The sequence below is a fragment of the Rattus norvegicus genome, chromosome 7 (assembly GCF_036323735.1).
Source record: "Rattus norvegicus strain BN/NHsdMcwi chromosome 7, GRCr8, whole genome shotgun sequence".
NCBI lineage: Eukaryota > Metazoa > Chordata > Mammalia > Rodentia > Muridae > Rattus > Rattus norvegicus.
In genome coordinates, this window is record NC_086025.1 from 92,992,056 (window position 1) to 93,006,882 (window position 14,827).

Consider the following 14,827-nt stretch of genomic DNA (forward strand, 5'->3'; position numbering starts at 1 on the left):
TTCTTTTTGTTTTTTGTTTTAGTTTAGGTCCCACCCAGAGAACTCATGATTCATTTCAATACCCCGTGGTATGTGGTCCCTTGTGACCAATTTAAGATCCCTGTCAGAATCACTTCAGAGTAAGCAGAGTAGCTTTTTAAATGACTCTTCTTGATGACTGTACACCTCAGTTCAGTGTTAGTCAGCCTGGACTAAGGACAGTGGTAAAGGGCCAGCCTCATAACCTGTATCAGTTGTTCCTGAGATAGCCAAGCTGCCTCCCTCACCCCTCACTGCTGAGAGATGGCATATTTTATGAAGAACCAACACAACTGAAAAGGAATGTGTTGGTTCCCCCACTGTGTGATAGCTCTTCTTTTGTGACCCCGTGAACTATCAAGAAAGGAAACCTTTAAAATACATACTGTTGCCCACAAATGTTTTACATTTTTAGGTCTGCAAACAGTGGACCTCAAGAGGAATTAAATATTCTGGCTGATACTGGCTTCTCATCACCTTTCTCAGAGAGAGAGGAGGCACTTGTCAGCACACTGCTTTTCCAAAGAGAATGGAGCTCCCCAAAAGAACAGTTACCTACTCAGTGTTTTATATAATGAGAGTTTGAGGTAATTGCTGTGTTGAGATTGAAGCACTTTTGATTTATAAAGCAAGCATTCGTTTAAGAAAAATGTCCCATAACTTGAAAACTGTTATCTGAGCATATGATTTTAGTTTTCTTTTTCAGGAACTGACTTACTTCAAGGCCATGCCATTTAGATCTCAGACTAAGCCAAATCAAAAGTGACAAGGCACATTAGTGACCAGAGTGGCAATGCTATCTCAACAGGGTGGCACTGTCCCATTCAACATTTATTGAGTGCTTACAAGACACTGTGATTCACATGTTCAAAGGACACTGTCCCAACACTTAAGGGCATGGGAGAGGGAGGCAGTGACATTCAGCTGGTGTTAATGGTGGAGGAAAATATGAGTAGGCAGGAAGGGCCCTGGACCGAGACAGGAGTAGAACAGGGGAGGGGTTAGGGGTGAGCTACAAAGCTTCCTTCAGGAAGGACACCCATAGTAATCCCTAGAGAGCAGGTTACTGTGGATGAAAGAACCTCCCAGCTGGTCACTCATGGACAATGTAAACATCCTGCCCAACCAGCATCACCCCCAGCTGCTAGTAATGCCTGATATAGCCTACTGGCTTCAGTCTTAGATGGCCTACTGGCTTCAAGTTGTCACATTATTTGAACATTTGTATAAGTCTTTTTTTTTTTTTTTGTCTCAGAATGATTATCTAGGCTTGTATCATCTCCAAGGAATAAGATATTTGGGACTTTCCTTTTGGCCTCTGTTTTTTGTTATCTACTCACCTCCATTCACCACTCAACAGGACTACATAGGAACAAGCTATACCCGCAGCAGTTAGGCCACTGGAAAAGACGACCCATTCAGCTTCAAGAGAAGCAAGCCTGTGCCACCATCTGCAGTAAACCTTATCCCCAATGTCATTGGAATTGATGCCACTCTGACTGGACTCCTGGTGTTTGTCTGAGTGCCCTTTAGCAGACTAACCTCTCTATACTTGGCTCTCTTCTCAAGATAAGGAATAATAATAGCTTCTTACTATACCACACTACCCTGTGGACATGGGGGGTGGAGTCTGACACTGAATGAACTCACTCCTGGTGGCAGCAGGAACAATTTGTTAGCTGTTAAGGGACAGAGTCCCAGGTCCTTCCGTGTGAGACTAAGACAAGGACTTCTGCAGTCCAGAGCTCCATTTTCTGCAGATACTACTTTATCATTCAAGCCAGCATGTTCCTTTCATGGCCATTGCCAGTCAGCTGTGTGCAGACACTCTTCTCAGCACCTGGGATAAACTCAGTCCACACAGAGTCTGAGCTGTGGTGTGGGAGTCAGCCTGGCACATTTCGTGACCAGAAAGAGAGAGGAAGGAAAAGAGATCAGAACAGAGCTTACAAGGCTCAGATGGCACAAGCCCGACCAACCCATTGTAGTAAGAACTGAGGACAGAATGAACAACGATTAGTGACTATCGAGCTTGTAGGAGCAAGTAGGCACCTGAGTTTTCTGTTTTATTTGAAATCAGGAGAAAAGACTTTATGTAAAGCAGATGACTCTGTCTCCCTTGGAGACAGCTTGCGAAGACAGTGGGTGAACCCAGGGCTCCATAATTTTGAAATGCACCTGGGTAGAAGGATGTGTGTGTCACAAGATTGGGAATAACAAGATTAATTTTGACTGCACTTGGCCTTTGGATAAGCCTTGTTTAGGAACTGGGGAGCAGTTTTGGTACCTTTGCTTCCAGAGGACTAGACAAGGAATCCAGCCTCACAATGCTCACTACTTGGGTGTTTTTCCGGGAGCACCACACAGGTCCACAGTCCAAACTACAGCTTCCCTGCCCACTTTTAAAGACCCCAGCATTGCTCAGTGCTTGTTAAGGGCAGAGGCAAAAACTAAAATACACAAGATTGAGTTTCCTGTTCCTGGTTGTGCCAGACCAGAAAATGAGGTGACTTTCAGAGCAGCTGCAGTGACCCGTGAACCTGCACTTCAGCTGTGACTCACAGTGTAGCCTGTGGGAACTGGCAGCCTCCTTGTTCTACAAGATGTTGTTCTGAGCCGAGTGGACACCCCCAAAGTCAAATTGCTTGTTGAGACCAAACCTCAAGGTAAAATATGAAGGACAGGCCGAAAAACCTGCCAGACAATCTTAATTCTTACTCTACTGATTTGAAATTCATGAGACCATTGAAGGGGCTAAGCTGTTAAAATATTAATAATGGTGGTGGTGGTGGTGGTGATGATGATGTGGGAGAAAAGATATATCAGTCTTACTATTTAGCTGCCTATTAGTTATTAGTGCTGGCCACCAATGGCGTAAATAAGTGACCACTGGCTTCTACCCCTCTGACTGTAGGTAATTTCTAAGTACTTAGGGTGTGATGTAACTTCCCAAGCTGTGTCCTGATTCCAGCTGCTGAACACAGAATCAATTTGTACTTGCCCAGCAAAAAAGGAAGAGAGAATAAAACAATAATGTGGATGGTGAGGGTAGTGCTCTCCGAACTTCCAGAGGGCAGCCTGCTGTTCCTCTCAGTTGACCTCAACTTCCTATTGCTTTCCCATCTCCCAGTGTAAGACTTCATTGTATCTGTGTTTAGTGATAACATTGTCATACAACATAGCCCTAAGACGCTGTATCTGCTTGCTGTGAGCAAAGAAGTAGCATGCCTTCCATTATTAAAAGGAATGCCAACTGCTCTTGGTTTACCAAGACTTCTATGATATTTTCATTGTGTTTTTTGGCTATAGCATGTATGTTCTAAAAGAGATACAATTCATTATAGTGACAAATGTACAGGGCAAAGGCAAACCTTTTATAAATTCCAGAATCTGACAAACTGAGGCCATAGGCAAGTTACTGGACTTCTGTCTGTAGGAGGCCATTGTCCACATTTTTACAAGTCTGTAAAACTAAGATAGTAATATTTACATCATTGACATTGTGATGTTTAAATGAATAATAAAGATCCTGACAAGCGGGCTGGAGAGATGGCTCAGCGGTTAAGAGCACCCGACTGCTCTTCCAGAGGTCCTGAGTTCAATTCCCAGCAACCACATGGTGGCTCACAACCATCTGTAAAGAGATCCGATTCCCTCTTCTGGTGTGTATGAAAACAGCTACAGTGTATTTATATATAATAAGTGAATAAATCTTTAAAAAAAAAAAAAAGATCCTGACAAGCACGGAGATAATGTCCATTGCCCTCCATCTCTGCAGTAAGGGTGGATGTGGACTACTATGAAAACCAAGGACAGGATATAGGTAGAGAGATGATGTAATCTATATATGGTTTTAGAAAAGATGACCATGGGGACTGGAGAGGTGTCTCTGTTAGTTTGCTGCTTGTTGTGCTAGCATGGGGACCTGTGTTCAGATTGTTTGCACCCATGTGAAAAAGTCAGGCATGGTAGCACATGTCTGTAATCCCAAGGCTCAGAAGGTGCAGACAGAAAGATCCCTGGGACTTCGTGGCCAGCAAATCTAGCCCAGTTGGTAAGTTCCAGACCTGATAAGAATTTGACATCTTAGAGGAAAAGAGATAATAAGGTGGAGAAGAAGGTAGGAAGATACCCAGTGCCAACCTCTAGCCTATCCACAAGTGCACACAGAAAATAGGGATTACTTTGGTGTCTCTTTGATGTCTGACTAAACCATAGCAGACCTGGAATAAGAAAGACTGGCACATTGGCAAAGATGAGGGCCTGAGTGACGGCGATAGTATGCATGGAGTTCAGAGGACAACTTGCAGGAATCGAACTCAGGTCATCAAGTTTGAGGGCAAGCACATTTAGCTGCCATTTCACTAGCCCAAGACTTGTCAGTTTTAAAAGTACAGTGGACAGGACATAGGGACCACTTGGTTAAGGGAGCATGGGAAGAGTTCTGAAAGCCAAGGATGGCTTTGAGTTCTCCAACTCAGGGAGTGGAATAACAGAAAGATTGAGCCAGCTGGGGCAGAGAGTAATAGAAGGCACCGCTGTAATACAGGCAGAAATCATATGCCTGGCGCTGAGCTAGGGAACGTAATGTACTACTTAGTTTAGTCATCACGGCAAGTCTGCAGGAGTAAGCAGTGGCTTTGCCATTTTACCACTGTGGAAATGTAAGCTCAGGGGAACCCAAAGCCATGGGGGAAGACATGAGGACAGGCATGTGTGACAGCAAAGGCCACCTTTAAACCACTTTAAGTAAACTCACTCTATAGCTCACGGTAGCCTGGAACTTACATAACCAGTCTGGCCGCAAACTCACAACAGTACTCCCACAAGCGGGGGGTTTGCAGGCGTGAGACCCCACACTGAGCAGAGGGGGAATTCTGGTTCAGAAAAAGCTACACCGGAATTGCTGTGTCAGGCAGAGGTGTCTCGGAGGCAGCTGGAAAATCAGACTGGAAGCCAAGAGAGGGTTAGGGCAGAGGTGGTGGGTGATGGAAAGATGGGAGCTTGTGCTGTAGGAAATGCATGAGGCTATGGAGCACAGTTCGAAGGGTAATTGATTAAAGAGAAGCATAGCCTAAGTGAGTGAGGGAGCGCTCACTCAGTTTTGGAGTTAGCAATGCACGTACCAATGAGCAGTGTAATTTTTTTTCTGGCCAAGTTTTAGCATTGTGCTTTGTTGTATAAACTTTTCATCCTCAGTGTATTAAACTGTTTATCGTATTGTTATTGTTACAGCTTAGTCTCAAAGCATATAGACTCTTGGGGAGCCATCAGTACAAAAGCCATTAGACAACCCTGACAAGGCATTATGAGTTAGACCTCACCCCAGTTGTTGCCATGGGGCATTCTTAGAGAGTCCTACATATACGTAGTTCTAAAGCCAGGCTCAGAGGCTAAAGCCAAGGAATTAGACTCCTTCCACTTTAAAAGAAACACCAATGAAGTAGTCGTTCCCGCCTCCTCTCCCCTCCCCTTCCCCTTTTGGGACCCCCACCGCCCCATGGAACTCTCTGCCCCTCTTCCACACATATTAGATCAGATGTATACTTTGACCTATCTTCTCCCTGGATGCGTCATGAGATCCATAGAAACCAGAGAAACTGGAAAGCAGCACATCTGTTTCCCACCAAGTATCAATCAGAAAGCCTTCCTTCAGTTTATAGTGAGTGGTCTGATCTTACATTATAGCTTTTACACTGATAGGCACTCTTCCTTTTAAGAGTTTTTTCTTGTGTTAAACCTTGTTAACATAGAGATCTAGGGTGCTGGAAAGATGGCTCAGCAGTTGGAAGAGCTCAGTGTTCTTGTGGAGAATGCTGGTTCAGTTCCCAGCACCCACATGAAGGTTGCTGGCCACCTGTAACTCCTTTCAGGAGAACTGAAGCCCTCCATAGGCTACCACAGGCTCCTGCATGTACATGGTACACATTGACCCACATAGAGAAACATGCACATGAATCTATCTTTAAAAAAGTCACAAAAGAGCCAGGTGGCGTTGGCATACACCTTTCAACACAGCACCTGGGAGTCTGAGGGAGGCAAATCTCTGTGAGTTTGAGGCCAATCTGGTCTACAGAGTTCCAAGACAACCAAGGCCACACAGAGAAACCCTTCTTTAAAAAAAAAAATTTAAAAAAAAATTAGAAAGAAAGGAAATTCATAGAAGAGCAGAGGCCCTGGGGTTTGAATATGTAGGTAGGAATTCTTGCTTCACTAGTTGCTGTAGGATGCTGGACAGCACACAGCTCTGTGCATCAGTCCTCAGAGAGGTGTTAGTAATGCCTACAGTCCACAGTGCCTGTGGCCTGGTAAGAATGAATGCCGTCTTTGGCATACACAAGACAGGACTCTTAACAAAGCAGCCTCTATTGGTAAGGGCCATTCCCAGCCCAGTCCAGATCCCTCCAGGTCAGCTCTCACCTAACATGAAAAGAAGAGTAACAGCATCTGACTCCACTTTGTGAGCACCTAGTCCATCACTTCCATGCCAGAGAAAAGAAGCTCTCTCCTTTTTAAAATGAAGGCCTCCACGCCTGTTTGGTGACACATACCTGTAATCACAGCACTCAAGTGGCAGAACCAGGATGGTGAATTCTGTGCCAGCTTGAGCTATAGAGCAATACCTTAATATATTCATTCTCTCTCTCTCTCTCTCTCTCTCTCTCTCTCTCTCTCTCTCTCTCTCACACACACACACACACACACACACACACACACACACACACACACACAAGCATATGCGTGCGTGTTAGAAACGCTTTCTTCCTTCTAGTCCCACAGAATATGGTTGATTTCAAAGCCTGTCAGTCTTGGGGCTGAAGAGATAGCTCAGCAGTTAAGAGCACTCCTTGCTGCTCTTGCAGAAACCTGAGTTCAGTTTCTAGCACAGTCATCAGATGGTCTGTAACTCCAGCTCCGGGGCATCTGACACCCTTTTCCGGCCTCTCCAGGCACCTGAATACATTCGTATAGACACATACACATAAGTGAAAAAGACTTAAAAAACAGCAGTATGACAGCCAAGAGCTAGGGCTTTCAAAGCATGACTGTAGCAAAGTATCTGGTTTATCATAGGCACAATGAGCAAGCAAGCCCCCAGCCCTGGCCTGGTCTCTGTTTCATTAAGTGTCAGATTGTAGGGGAATGCAGTCTTCTCTCTGTAGCTGAATGAAATTTTCCGGGAGACCTTTTGAGCTGCGAGTGGACAGCCCATATGACATGTCTGCTGGGCTCCTTTGGCACTCATGGCAACCAGAAACAAACCCTGCAATTGTAAATAAGTAGTTGGAGAGCTCAGAGCAGGTGGCCAAAACTCAGTATGAAGCCACCAAACACCTCCTCTTCCTGACTGACACCTTTCTAAATTCCCCCCAAAGACTTCAGAATACCTACCTCTCTCAACAGCTACAGGCTTGGCATTGTTAGTGAAAGAGGCCCATCACCTTCTTGGACCTCTCTGAAGGTCCCACAGGTTGGATTTACAAAGAGTCTTTTGACCAAGCAGCGGTGTAAGTGACTTCACAGAAAACAAGCCAGCGCTTGTCTCCTCTCCGTGCTGTAAGGGTTAAGAGTCATCACTGTGGTCACCAAGGTCAGACACCAGCTCTCGATGTGCTGGTCCCAGCCACAGATGTGTTTGGGTTGGCCAGGGGAGTTGTATACACATGTATCTATTGGTTGCAACATACACTAGTTAGAAGGATTCACATCAGAATCAGCATTTCCAACTTCTTTCCGTGCCATCTCTGACAACACAGGCTGGCCACATAGAAGCTGTCTGCCTAAATGAGATGGAGGTCCCTCGTTGGCCCTTCCACCTTGAAGTAGCTTCAGCCTGGCCTACTTCCTGTATGCAGGTTTAGCAGTGTTCCTACAGAGCCCTGTGCCATTTTTCTACAGTACAATCCCAAGTGAAAAGCACACATTCTCCTCATCACACTCCTGACCTAATTTTAACAGGGTGCCAAATGCTGGGCCTTGGGCCTACAGTGTGTGTTAAGATATAACATCCTAAGGGAAGCATTCTGTAGTTGGTCCTCTTCTAAAGTCACACACTTGAAGACAATCCCTACCTGCTGGTGTTTCTGTGTCTCAGCTGTTTTCCCTTTGCCCTTTTCAGGATAGCAGTTTCTGCCCCATGGCTCCTAGCAGCTAACCAATGTTTGACCCTTAGCCCTTAATCATCCCCCTTTGGCTGCTAATAGGTTTGAAGCTATATAAACCGTATGTGGGGAAGAGAGCGTGGAGCTGCAGAGGGGAAACGAGATACCTGTTTCACTTCCACGGGCTTGAAAACTGAGTCATGAGTCTTCAGTACAAAGGTAATGTGAACAAGTCTTTACATATCACTGGATCAGTAAGCCATGCGCCCCCACCCCTTACACACCTTTTTCTCACCTGTTGTACAGCCAGCCCCTCTCTTGGTTCCATTTGGGCTGCCTCAGTTGGCAAAATCTGCCCCTTTCTTACCACTTCATTATTCTATGGCCACCTGCCAACCACATAAGGTGATTCAAACACTGCTGAGAGCAGGCCAGCACGTGGAGTCCTTGGAGATACTGACATGTAGTCATGACCATGAGGAAGCATGTCTCCTGGAGCTGTGGGTCACATCATTCCACTGTTGTCATATTTCACTTTACCATCGAAGGGTTTTGTACACTACTTCCAATTCCCATGACTCCAGTTTCACATGAGGTCGTGGACTTCTCAATCAAAAAGTTGCTCATAGCTTTGGTAGGTCTGAAATTTCAGAGTATTGAGCAAGGCCCACATTGTGCTAGAACATGATCTAATAAGATTGGACTGTCAAAACAAGAAGCAGCAGTCTGTGGCTAAAAGGTTTTTAAGCAGGAAATCTGTCCTGTGAGAACTCCAAAAGACGATAAACATGTAGGCTGGGGCCGATTTCATTTCCATCTCTACCGTGAGCTTAAGCAGACTGAAGTAGAGGCAGAAATAGTAGATGGTATCTTTCAGTTGGGAAACTAATTGGTTGTGTAATTAGCCGTGTGAAACATCAGGAAAATATGTGAACCATTTTGTTAGGACCCTACAGAGTACTTACTTGGGACAGAGCCCCGAAATGTCAAGTAGAGACGATGCGTCACTCAGACTGCAGTCAGAGAGCGAGCGAGTGAGCGGGGAGCTCCTTTTCCAGCCCACCAACTGTGAGAGGTGGCGAGTTATGTAACCTTTTCTGCAACTTGCTCTTTTCATCCATGAAATGAGAATTGGGACATTATAAGATTGTCACGGGGGATAAAAGGAATAATATGTGGCTAATGCTTGGAGCGGTGCCTGCAGCCTGAGGAGTGGCCAGTGAGTGAGAGTAGTGGCTGTGAGGTACAGTGCAAGCTTGTGCATTCTGACACCAGTAGTTTTCAAAAGAAGACTGGTATCTTAGTTTCCTGTTCGCTGTGGATGCTCGCAGAACCCTGTAAAGGTAAACATCTTGTCATTCCCTGTGCCCGGGTTCTTCTCAAGAGCACGTCTCAGCGAAGGCTCAGGTCAGGATGGTCCTGGGAATGAGTCACTGTGGCCCACTTTAGCCTCCTGAAGCCCACTTCTTAAACTTTCCTGTTTGGCTATTAAGGCACTGAATATCTGCATCCCAGCTACTGCTGGGTTGCGATGTAACCATTACCCAGGCATTCTTGTGCAATGCCTTATGTGTAATCACTTATAATAAAACAGAACAAAGAGTATGGCTTAGTGACGGCTTTAGATGGAGCAGAGGGGAAAGCCCGCGCCATCTCTCAGCAGGTTAGAGTAAGCCCTGCAGTGGAAACTGGATTGGCTGATGAATAGCTGGAGGTCCAGTCAGCCATCCTTGCTGTCTCTGTGTAATGGGGAAAGTGTGTTCTGGGGACCACTGAGGCATTTGTTTTTGTCCCCTTGCAGAGGACTTGGATCTAATTTCCATATAGCAGCAAAAGCAGACAATTCCTTTCCTCTACCAAGTCATTGCCAGCTAAGGAAATTACTGTCCTCAGTGCTGGGTGGGATCAGACACCAGAGAAACATTCCTTTAGCTCATTTAATTGTTTTATTTAAAACCCAGGCTGGGAAGAAGGAAAAGCAATCTCAGTCAGTGAAGTACTTCCTTGGAAATGCAGAGACCAGCATCAGGTCCCCAGCTCCCTGTAGTAAAAGAAGTCAGACAAGGTGGCACAAGCTTAGGGTCACAGTGATGAAGAGGTAGAAATATGACCTTTCAAGCTCGATAGCCACACTTCCCAAGAAATCCCAAGAAAATCACACCCAAGTCCATTCTCTAGCCTCTGCGAACAGGTACACTTCACCCTCACACAGATGTGTACCAGCACACGCGTACGTACACGTATACACAGTAAAAGGCCCAGGGGCAGTTGGGACCAGTTCACACCTTTAATCCCAGCAATGGAGAGACAGAGGCAGATATTTTCTGTGAGTTTGAGGCTAGCCTGGTCTATGTAGGGAGTTCCAGGACAGAGTTACATGGTGAAACCCTGTTTTAAAAGAAGAAAGAGGAGTGTCTGGGGAGGGGGGTAATATTAGGAAGGAAGGGAAGGAAAGAAGGAAGGAAAAGAAAGAAAAGAAATTAAAACGAAGCCCAAAATCTCTGTAAAGTGTAGGAATTTGTTTCAGTTTTCTTATCCAGATCTCCAAAGAAAGGGGTCCCCACTCCACCCCCAGTCTTTGGAAGATACACAGACAATAAAAACATCCATTTGGGGTGGGAAAGAGCTTATCAGTTAAGAGCACATACTGCTGGGAGAGGACCTGACTCCGTTCCCTGTACCCAGGTTAGGCAGCTCACAGCCACAGTCACTCTAGCTCCCAGTGATCTGAAACCCACTGCTGTACTCCCCTGCATCAGCACTCAGCCACGCACATGCTCACACATACACACATAATTAAAAATAACATTTAAAACAAAACTTGTTCCACATAGTTCATGATGTCACCAGGGATTCTTGATGAGGTTGTCAGCCTGTGTGTACCGTTCTGTTACTAAGCCTGCTTTATTTGGGGGTGTTGTGCAATATGTCAGCACTTCCCGTTTCTTTCCTGTAAACTGCAGCTTTTCTGGTGATTAGCATTCATCGTCTTTTCCTGGTTATGGGATTGTCAGCTGCAGTCTTGAGGGAGTTCCCTGCCTGCTTTGGAAATATCTGAAGAGCTGAATGTGTTACTTGGAAATTAAGAAATTTGGAATCATTTATGGGAACCCAAATAGTAAAATAGAATCAAGAAATGGTTATGTTCATGAAAATAAGATAATGATAGGGTCGCTGAAGGAATAATCTAAACCTTTCTAAAAACTTCCTGAAATGTTTAATGAACACTTGTCCCCTGTCCCATGCTTTTCAAAGGCTGTACTTGTTCTATCTCAGAGCTGGCCAAGTAGGGATGCTTCAGTTCCATAGCTCAGAGAACCCTAATACAGAAGGCCATTGCAGATGCTTCTGATGTAGCTTTGAAACTGAGTGCCTTGAATTACCCAGGGTTAAGGGAACTCTCTTCTAAACCCCTGCTGCAGCCGTGGGGCCAGCACACACATCAGTGACCCCTTGGGATGGCAGGAGATATGCTAGGTAGGGCAAAGGCAAAAGAGCTGTTTTCAGGGCAAGGAGTGAACAGTAGCTTTCTGCCCAGTGACCAGATGAGTTGGGACGTCAGGAGACTGCTGATGCATGTAATGAAGAGCGAGGGGCCTGTTAAAAGGGTGGGAGAAAAGTTTCTCAGGGAGTGACTTCCAGCTGAACCAGAAGAAAACCACACAAATAGAGTACAAAGAGCCCAGCAGGTGCAGACGACAGAGAGAAGCATGTGTAAAGGCCCTGGGGCTGGACTGAACTTGGTATTTAAGCAGCAGTAAGAAGGCAGATGGAGCTGGGACATGGGGAGAAGTAGAAGCCCTACTGACAGAAAAACCAAGCTCTGGTAAAAAGTCAGTTACAGGGAGAAAACAATAAGGAATTGGTTTTATTTATGTTATTTCAGAATTGGCCCAGTTCTCTATTATTCCTCTCCTGTCTTCTTTTGGTATCAGGCCAGACTGTGGTAGGCTCTACCAGTGACATGGACTTTCAGCCCTAATTGCCTTTCCTTTTTAGTGTGTAATGGTTTCATTGCATATCCCAGGCTGCTGCTTCAAACTCATAATTCTCTTGTCTCAGCCTCTTGAGCGCTGGGAATACAGTCCTACATGTGCTTATGTGCCCAATCTGAGCCTTCAGTGGCAGCTCAGCCTTGCTCTTGTCCACATCCCCAGTGCCACATAAATGAAGAGGCATCTCTTCACCCCCATTCTCATCTCCATGTGTGCTAGACTAGCTTCCCTGGGCCCCACGTTCCTCTGTGGACAAAGGAGAAGCCCTGGTGATGAAGGAGAATGTATAATGAAAGTTCTCGCTCAGTGAGTAGAGGTTGGCTGAACAGAATAAATTGAAGAGTCAGAGGTAGTCAGCTCATGGAGGTGAGATGCAGGCTACCGTCCAATAGCAGTGATGCTGCTGACGCACCCTCCCTCTTTGCTTCCACCCCCAAGTCCTCCTGGGCCCCCAGAGTGAGCAACTACAGACTATATACAGGGATTACACGGCAGTGACCTGAGATAATGGAAAGTAAGAATAGCTTGCGGTCTTCAAAGACCGGTAATCAAATAAGGTAGAAGCATGCAGAGATGGGAATTGCATGGATGAAGGTGATAATTTGTTCAAAATAATTTAGCAACCAGAAGCAAAGTCTTTAATGCTTAAGTGGATATGGGAGCATTGGCCAATTCCTCCCCACCATTAAAAGCTTATGCAAAGCCCATAAATCAGAAATGTGCCTTTTAGACTTGCAGCTTCCTTTCTGAGAGCTTTGCATTTTTAGACTCGTGACTACTCCCTGAAAATAACCAAGGCAAGTGGTGGTGGTATGCCAGTCTGTTTTTTCCCACCTCTAGAAGTCAGGTTGGTGATTCTGGAAGTGAGATTCTTTTTCCATGGTAAATGCTATGTCTGGGTCTACAGACATGCATTCCATACATGGACTTCATTTGCTGTGCGCTGTTGCCAAGCAGTTCTGCCAGCTGTTGGTGATACAGCAGGCAACTAAGGCTCACTGGGGCATGGCAAAGACTGAGAGACCTGCCATAGCAGAGGTGCGAGCAAAGCAGAAGAATAAACGCCTGGGGAGTAGCTGGGTCCAAGGAGGGGAAGGAAGGCCTCTGGATGAGGGTTTCGTGGAAGAAGTTATGGTTAGGCACAGGCAGCCACAGGAGCTATGACATGCAAGAGACCTCATCTCTAGCTTTTCACCTGTGACTAGAATCTTTACTCTCTCATTTCCTGTAGTGTGGGTTACAGAGGGAAGGAATGTCACATGTAGGATCTAAGGGCCAGGGATGGATGGCACTGTGGAGGATTGGGGAATGTGAGGCTGCTGGTGGCAGAGCAGTCCTGTTTAAACTCGAGATTCAGAAGGAGCTACCTGGCCTGAGGCATTTCCTCTTCCTCCCAGTCGGATGTCTCCTGTCAAGGTGAGACAGCATCCTCTTTAATACTCCCAGGTGACATGACCTATGTGTAGCATAGTCAGGAGCTGAGCTGTGAGTCACAGGCCAGGGCTGCTTCAACTCTGCCACTTGAGACTCTTTTCCTCTTGAGAGAGTTTAACTCAAAACCAGGGCCTACCTGGGTAAGATAGGTATACCAAGCATTCACAGGTCATAAAACAAAGACTTCCGTTTTGGTTCCTCAGTACACATACATTTACCTTTTTTTTTTGGTTCTTTTTTTTTTTCGGAGCTGGGGACCAAACCCAGGGCCTTGCGCTTCCTAGGCAAGCACTCTACCACTGAGCTAAATCCCCAACCCCTACATTTACCATTTTTAAAGATGGAAATAACTTTGCGGACTGGCCAGATGGATGTGTTTGTGCACTTGTACACGAAGAGTGGGATCCTGGCTGGTGTAGAACACCTTTAGCGTTTCCAGAGCTGAATCAAACATTCCAACGCACTGTGATACAAAGAATATACTCACATGCTGCAGAATGACAGTGGGGAAATAGGAAAGACCTTTGTTGTCAGTAATGAAACCGTTGTGTTTCCTATAAGAGCAGAAAAACAAAGCAGTTACTAACATAGAGTCATGCTGAATGTGAGTCAGGGTGCTGCAGGCAGCACCCATTGGTGTTGCACACTATGACAGCAGGGCCCAGTACAGACCTCAGGTGTTACAGCCTCAGAACCCAGGCTGCTGTGAAGTCATGGGAGTGGCACGAGCAAATACTGCCAGAAACCCATAAACTCACTCTGTGTACAATTTTGAAGAAGTGGTGTTTACTGGGTGTTCGGAAGTCTGTCACCATTGCCAGTTGTTTTAGTAGCCCTCCACATTCAGTCATCTGACCCCATGTGGAGTTTTGACTAGAACTGTTTTCACATCACCTCGCTTCCATGTGTTAGCTAAGTCATTTCACAGTCAGAAGCTTCCGTATTCCCTCTATACAATGAAGGAATAAGTCTCCTTTGTAGCCATTCCAGAACTCAGCTAACTCTTGAATGGTGCCTTGTCATCAGTCACAAATGTTGTAACTGTTATTTCTAAACGTCACACACTACCTCTACCATCCTATCAAACCCTAAATACATGAGGAGGAAACACTGATGGTCCTTGTTTTATTAAACCTAAGTCAGCTGCCCATCAGAGGTATTGATCCATATATCCGCCTGCATGCAGCACTATTGATTCCTGTTGATAGAAAAAGAACAGGAAGGAAGACTGTTTTATTACAATTTTGGGAATAAGCCCCTAGTGATTCCTACACATGT

At 45.6% G+C, this 14,827-nt stretch overlaps 1 protein-coding gene and 1 pseudogene across 12 annotated transcripts in view; both read left to right on the forward strand.

Annotated features, from left to right (window-relative positions):
• The window catches only part of Nsmce2 (NSE2/MMS21 homolog, SMC5-SMC6 complex SUMO ligase), a 245,470-nt gene that overhangs the window by 166,488 nt on the left and 64,155 nt on the right, over positions 1-14,827 (forward strand). Inside the window, exon 5 of one of the 12 annotated variants that reach the window (XR_010052957.1) lies at positions 8,223-8,339. The exons of the other annotated variants lie outside the window; for them this stretch is intronic. The gene's annotated coding sequence lies outside the window, so the exon portion shown is untranslated. The remainder of the gene's footprint in view (positions 1-8,222; positions 8,340-14,827) is intronic. 12 annotated transcript variants of the gene reach the window in all.
• Positions 1-14,827, forward strand: part of LOC134479617 (interferon-induced transmembrane protein 2-like) — a 139,552-nt pseudogene that overhangs the window by 92,960 nt on the left and 31,765 nt on the right.